Source organism: Rattus norvegicus, chromosome 9 (genome assembly GCF_036323735.1).
Source record: "Rattus norvegicus strain BN/NHsdMcwi chromosome 9, GRCr8, whole genome shotgun sequence".
Taxonomy (NCBI): domain Eukaryota; kingdom Metazoa; phylum Chordata; class Mammalia; order Rodentia; family Muridae; genus Rattus; species Rattus norvegicus.
In genome coordinates this window covers 14355118-14362278 of record NC_086027.1, presented here as the reverse complement: position 1 = coordinate 14362278, position 7161 = coordinate 14355118, and positions in this window count along the sequence as shown.

Below are 7161 nucleotides of genomic sequence, written 5' to 3'. Positions count from 1 at the left end.
CAGTGGGATCCCTTGCTGGGCCTGTCATCTCAAAATTAGGGGCTTCCCTAATCCAAAACCTTGGAATCCAGTTTACTTCAGGCCAGGAATGAAGTCAACCATCATTAGGGAAAGAGCAAGGGGAAAATTACATAGGAAAAAATATGTGCCTTAATCAGAAAAGATCCTCAACTTCTAAGGCCTCCACAATCTCCACCCCTCTCTTCTGAGCTGTGCATAGAGATGTTGTATAACTCCAGATGGTAGGAAAAGGCAGAGTTCTTCCCAGAAAAGTCATACATGATTTTCACCCTGACATCTGTGAGGTGAGGTGGCATCTTATCACAGAGTCAGCTCACCCGGGATAAGGACACAGAAGCCACAGATGACAATGCCAATGGACTCCCTCCTGAACGTATGGACCCATTAAAATTGAGGTTTAGCCTAACCTTAGGCCATTCCACTCCCTGCCCATCCACCTGATTTTTATGTTTGCTATGAGTAAAAGATCAGAGTGGAGCCCCAAATATCCTCATGATAGGACTTGGAAATTCAGGAAGAATGATATTGGAGAAGGGATGGCTATGTGGTTACAATGTGGTAACTGGGTTCTGACCAGGAACCTCATCCTTAGCCAGTGGAGACTTTAAGGCCGGGCCTCCTGCTTGTTCCAGTGCAGGCTAAGACTTCAGGGTCAGGCCAGCTCCTGACCCCCACACAGGGCTGCCTGCATACCCTTGTGACTGCATTAGAGCCAGAGTGCTCTCTGCCCCATCCTCTTCTCTCCTCTTTGTCACAGCCATGGTCCCCAAGAGCACTTGTCAAACACCTTTATACATCTATGTCAATCTCAAAGTCAGATTCCCAGAGAATCAATCCCCATAGCTGACCATAAATGAGTATTCTTTGTGTGTGTGTATATATAATGTTGTAGAACACAGAATAGGGATTCTTGGTGAAAGCTTCGTGGACATGTGTCTTTGCACTGGGATCTTTCCACATGACTTAGATATTCTTGCCATGGGGTCATTACCAGTCACCTTGCCATTTCAGTTTCATTTTTCTTTTGGATGCTATCGCTGTTTGATGTAAGATCCAAGGCTGAACTTCCATACTGGGCTATGGTTTCAGACTTGCTTTACAGCCATATGGCCCTCGGGTTGTTTCCTTTTGATCCTAGAGGTTGATTAATATTTCCAGCAAGGCTTCCAGTACTTGATAGGTACATGTTGTCAGAGCAGAGTTATACAGAATTAATATGCTGGCCTTCCTCTGATGGTGCTTACCTTTGCCAAGTTCTCAAACAGGGCAGCACTTGGGAAAAAAAACCCTGCAGGCTAAGAAATCATATATGTGGGTCTACCCCTGGCTCCTTGAGAAATGAAAGAGGAATATGGCCTTGGCTTACTGGAAGTCTTATCCCAAGACTAGGGAAGGGGACTCCCAGAGAGCACTAAGCCTTCTCCTCATCCATCATAGTCTGTATAGCCTGTGGCTTTCATGTGGTCAGTGTGATGACCTTAAAATGTTCTAGGTATTTCTGCCATGTTCTGTCTCTATACCTAGACATGACCTCAGGTGTACAGTCACATTGGAAGCATAAAAAGCCTTGCATCTGAATTGTGAAATTCAATGTGTGTTATATTTAAAATACCACAATAATTGAGTGGCCATTGCTACAGTAAATATTATTAGGGGGTTTCTACCCCACCGTAGATCATTTAGTTCCCAAATAAAAGACACAAAACTTTTTGATTTAGAATAAGCCTTAAAGTACTAGAGCTTGGCAGACATCAACCCTCTGTGCTATTTTTTCTGCTTCCCTGTCCATAACCCCGAGGTATTGCTTGCCATGCTCTGCCTGAGACACTCCTGTTCTGACAGGCTGCCCCTCATGGTAATACACTCACGATCCACCTACCCTATGGGGTGGTGTCTCCTTCCTTCTCCTCCATGTCCTTTCCCTCTCCTTGTGGACCCTGCCTGAGCCCCCAGGACCAGGGAAACTTTGCTCTGTCCCCTCTCTTCTGACCAGCCCATGATGTAGGGATTTTATTAACCAATCAGGGATAACTAGGAGGCAAAAAAAAAAAAGAAAGAAAGAAAGAAAGAAAGAAAGAAAGAAAGAAAGAAAGAAAATCTGGTATACATGAGGATCTCCTTGTCTTGGAGCAACCAGACCTTAGGGTACAGAATTTACCATTTGAATATACAGCAGCAGCAGACACATTATAGGCCGATCTATTTTGTAGTTGGTCTCAAAGCTTGGCTCTCACACCCATTGGATGTTCAACCGTGGAGAAGTCATTTTACCTTTGCGTGACTCAATTCCCTTATCTGCACAGTGAGGATGATAACGAGTGTTAATTCACAGAGTTGTCTTGGGGACTGACGAGTTAATATATCGAGTATTTAAACATTAAACACCATCTAATTTGCATAATTAATAAAAGTCTGTAGAAAGAGCAAAGTCATAAAGCCAGAAGAACATTTGATTTGGAAATGGGGCCATACAACTACCTCTAATAACAAATTGAGAATCAGGGAATGGTGGAAGACTAAGGCCAGAGAATTTGGAAATCAAGGCCAGCCTGGGCTGCATAATAAGATCGTATCTCAAAATATCAAGAAAAGTCAGGTTTATAGTAATACTAAATCAAGAAATAGCCATTGTAAAGAATTTACAAAAAGCAAAGCAGTGGAGCAGAGTGGATGCTGTGTGTCAAGTCCCTCTGCTGTCCATCTCTGGGACCAAGTATGCATCAGATCAGTGATGGGAATGGGGTGCTGAGAGCCTGGAGCAAAGGGATGCTGGCTGCATGGCCACATTTGAACAGTGCTAAAGCAGGACTAAATGCTAAGAAAAAAAGCCATATGCAAAACATGTAAATTTTAATGTCCTCCAGAAAGGCAAAACCACAATAATTTTACTGTTTGTCAAGCTGCTTGTGTCACCAAACTTCTAATATTGGTAAGGATGTGAAAAACTCTTCTGATGCAAACCAGTTGCCAATAAGAAGAGCAACCACTGTCCTGACCAAGGTGACCTGGATGCTGTCAAATAGGCCGAGGCAGCCTGGACAGCCATGAGAGTATGTTTAACAAAGAGATATCTGTCATTTCAAAAGGGGGAAAATGAAGCCTGACTTTTCCCCCCACTTTTTGCAAAACCAAGAATACTCCAGCATTGAGGCTTACAAATAAAAATATGCCAAGAAACTTCATAGAATATGCATTTCTCTTGTGTGTGCTCCTGAGTGTGTGTGTTTTGTTTGGGTTTTGTGTGTGTTTTGTGGGTGTGTATGTGTGAGTGTGTGTGTATGTGTGAGTGTGTGTGTGAGTGTGTGTGTGAGTGTGTGTGTGAGTGTGTATTTTGTGTGCATGTGTGTATGTCTGTGTGTATGTGTGTGAATGTGTGTGTGTGTTTTGTGTGCATGTGTGTGTGTCTGTGTGTATGTGTGTGAGTGTGTGTGTTTTGTGTGCATGGTTGTGTGTGTGTGTGTGTGTGTGTGTGTGTGTGTGTGTGTGTACAAATGCTTCAATTATCTGCTATGGTGAATACTATCCCCAACTCAATTATGAAGGTTAGTATTAAGCTGTGAGTAGTATGTGGAGAGTGGTCACAAAGAATAATTAGGAGTCCTCTTCTGTTAAGTTGTCTCAGACTTCCAAATGCTGCATGCTGTGAGTGGGCCTCACATCTCAGCACACTAATTCTACTAAGTACAATTCCCGTGTGTTTTTCTTAAACAATTTTCTATGAAAACCTTTAATAATTTTTTCTCCCATTCATTTTTTTGTGGAGGGGACAAGGGTCTTTGTTTTGTTTTTTTTCCTTTTTTCTTTTTTTTTTCTTGCTTATTTTAGGTCCACAGGATTTTCTGTAGCTTTTGAGGAAGTCCTAGACTTAGGACATTGGATCTGTATAGTTTAGGGAATTAACCAGTTCACTGAGCACATTTTTTCTTTGTTTGGTTTCTGTTTTTCTTTTGAGATCTCACTGTGGGAGCAGAGGAAGTCCTGAGGAACTGCAGCCCTAAGAGGATGTGTGTTGTAAAAATGATATGACCATGCCATGGACCCAAAGCCATTTATCCATGGGGAAAAGGCAAAGGCCCCCATACCCCTTGAGGCTCAGAGACATGACAAAGCCTTCTCAGGATGGTGTTGATAGTGTGTGCAGATAAAGTCTACTCTACCTTTCCCCCTGGCCCCATCTGGATATTTACAGCCTGAAGACTGCCAGCTGCAGAGACTGCTCCTGCTGAGATTAGCTAAATCTGCCCCTTGTCAGTTACATATGCATAGTCCCCCCTCCTTGTTTATCTGCATTAATGCCCACCTCCTTGCTGCCTGGAGCAACAGCCCTGCTTCCTGGCCAACTCTATATAATAAACATGCTGAGCTTCTGGGATGCTGCATTTTCTCCAGCTCATGGACCCAGCCTTCCCCATGTAAGTGTGTCCAATGTCATTCGTCATTTCCTCCTCACCCCTGGTCAGGCCCAAGTCCCTGGAGCCAGGCAAAGGACTTGGCAATCTCAGTCTGCTCCACTTCGAAGGAAGTGCTTTCTACACTGAAATCTAAAGCACACAGTGGGTTCAGCTCCCTCTCAAGTGTCTTTGGTGAGGGTTGGGGTGGGTGTGAGACCATTTGCATTATGACTATTTCAGAAGAGTAAGGATTCACAGTTTGTTTTTGGTGAAGGTGAGCTCCCCAAGAGGCTATCATTGCCAACGTCTTCCCAAGTCACCTTCTAGGAGGTCAACTGACTCCTGGGTGAGTCTTTGGTTACACTGCTTCAGTTTTCTGTGGCTACACTGTCCAAATGGCACCCACTGGTCACACATGGCTATTTGAGATGAACTAAACTTAGAACTAAAATCTGCCTCTTTAGTCACAGCAGGCAAACCAGGAGGCAAACAGCCAGCCAGAATCCATAGCCAGAAACACAGCAGATATAGAATATTTCTATCATCTAGAAATTTCTCCTGGACAGAAGTGGTCTAGGTTCTTGGTGTCTGGTTTTTCCTTCAGGGAGAATTACTTGCCATACTAATATCCAACGGTTTATTTTTAAAGCAACTTTAACAAAATGCGACTTACTCATCCCCAAATTAATCCAGTTTAAGTCTACCGTGCAATGGTTCCCCATAAATCTACCTGAGTTCCCCATAAATCTACCGGAGTTCGTTGCTAGACCACGGAACAAAAGAACGAGAGTGTATGCAGTTATGTAAAATGGTATGCAACAGTATTGTCCACTGCATAATTATACTGCACTACTTTTGAATTCTTCAAAATTCAGGCCTTTTATTGATAGTTGTACAAAAATACATTATCCTAGAGTTGAGAAAATATACAGTATTTCATCTGGGCTTTTTTTTTTCATTGAGACTTTAATATTTTTGCATCTTTTCCTAGTATCGTTAGATTCTTTATAAGAGTTTTATTTTTTGGAGGTTTTTTTTCTTTTTGTTTTTTGTTTTTTTTTGTTTTTTGTTTTTTGCCAATCTGGTCAGTATTTGATGCCATTTCAATGTTCTCAGGATTTTGATGAAAATAATACTACAATAATAAAGTGATACTCATTTTCTTGAGCCATTTACATATGTATATACACACATATATGGGAAGTTATATATACATATTTCTATGCTATACTGTGTAGAATACAATTCTATTTTACCTCAACATATACATTTTGCTCAATATGATATCTGTGAATGTTATCAGTCATGGGGAAATATTAAGAGCCTGAATAAACATGGACAATATTTGCAGAATGCACATAAAATTGAAGATGGTATATAAGCAAAAATGTGAAGTATATCACTTACACTTTCATATCGAATGCACTTTAAAATTTTTAATAGATTAAAAAATTTAAATCATCTTTACCCAGTTTCTTGTTTTTTTTTTCGAAATGTGTCTCCTGGATGATTTGAATTATATATGCTGCTTAAGATCCTTTTAACAACAGTGACCTAATGCCTTAAATGTGTTTCTGATATTTCCATTCACTTGATCACTGTTCAATAATTGTACCATGTTGACAACTGTACTTTCTTTTTTATCACTTTAAGAATGTAACTTTCATGTGTGAGTATACACTTTTGATCCTAACACTTTGAAGGCATAAGCAGGTGGATCTGTTTTGTGAGGTCGACCTGGTCTATATAGGAAAACCCTATCTTAAAAAAAAATCAATCAATAAATAAGCAGATAAATAAAAAGAATTTAAAACATTTCTAAATAATATGAACACAACCACATCTTTAATAACAATTGATTTTTATTGCTGATAATTCATATAATCAATTTACAAAATGTTACATAGTGTCATATGGGAACTCAATTTCATCGTAAAATAAACCTGCTTTTCTCTTTTCATTGCTTGCTATTAGTTTCCATATTCATACACATATATAATTTATTCTGATTATTCTCTCCCCCACATCGTCCCATTCCCTCCCCTGTGACTTAAACATATACAGTCTTCTAAATTTAGGTTTCCGATGTCTGATTTCTCTTTTATTTATTATACATTCCTTTACTTTTCCATCTATAGTTTATGATATCTTAATAAGAAACCCATTCTGTCATTAGCATTCTCTGTGCTTGATAGGAGACATTCACATTCTTCAGTAGCTTGTCATCAGTGCAGGAAATGACATCAAGCTCTCTCGCTCTCTCTCTCTCTCTCTATCTCTGTCTCTGTCTCTGTCTCCCTCTCTGTCTCTCTGTCTCTCTGTCTCTCTGTCTCTCTCTCCATCCCCTCCCCAATTGTTCTGTTTTCTAGTACAAGGACTCACACTTTAGTCTAGCCTTGAACTCAAGGCAATCCACCTACCTCAGCCTTGTGAGTGTTGGGATTGCAGGTATACACCATCTTGCCCAGTGAATTTTGTGACTCTCGTACATCCCTTTACTATTTCTGAGTTATTTTTAATATTGCTGTGACCCTTTTCTAGCTTCTAGATGTAGATACATTAACTGATTAGAAGGTTTTATTTTTAAAGATTTATTTATTTATGTACATGAGCACTCTGTTTGCGAGTGTGCCTGAATGTCAGAAGAGAGCTTCAGACAGAAGAGGGCATTGGATCCCACTACAGATAGTTGTGGGTCACCATGTGGTTGCTGGGAATTGAACTTGGGAGCAATGGAGAAGCAGCGCTC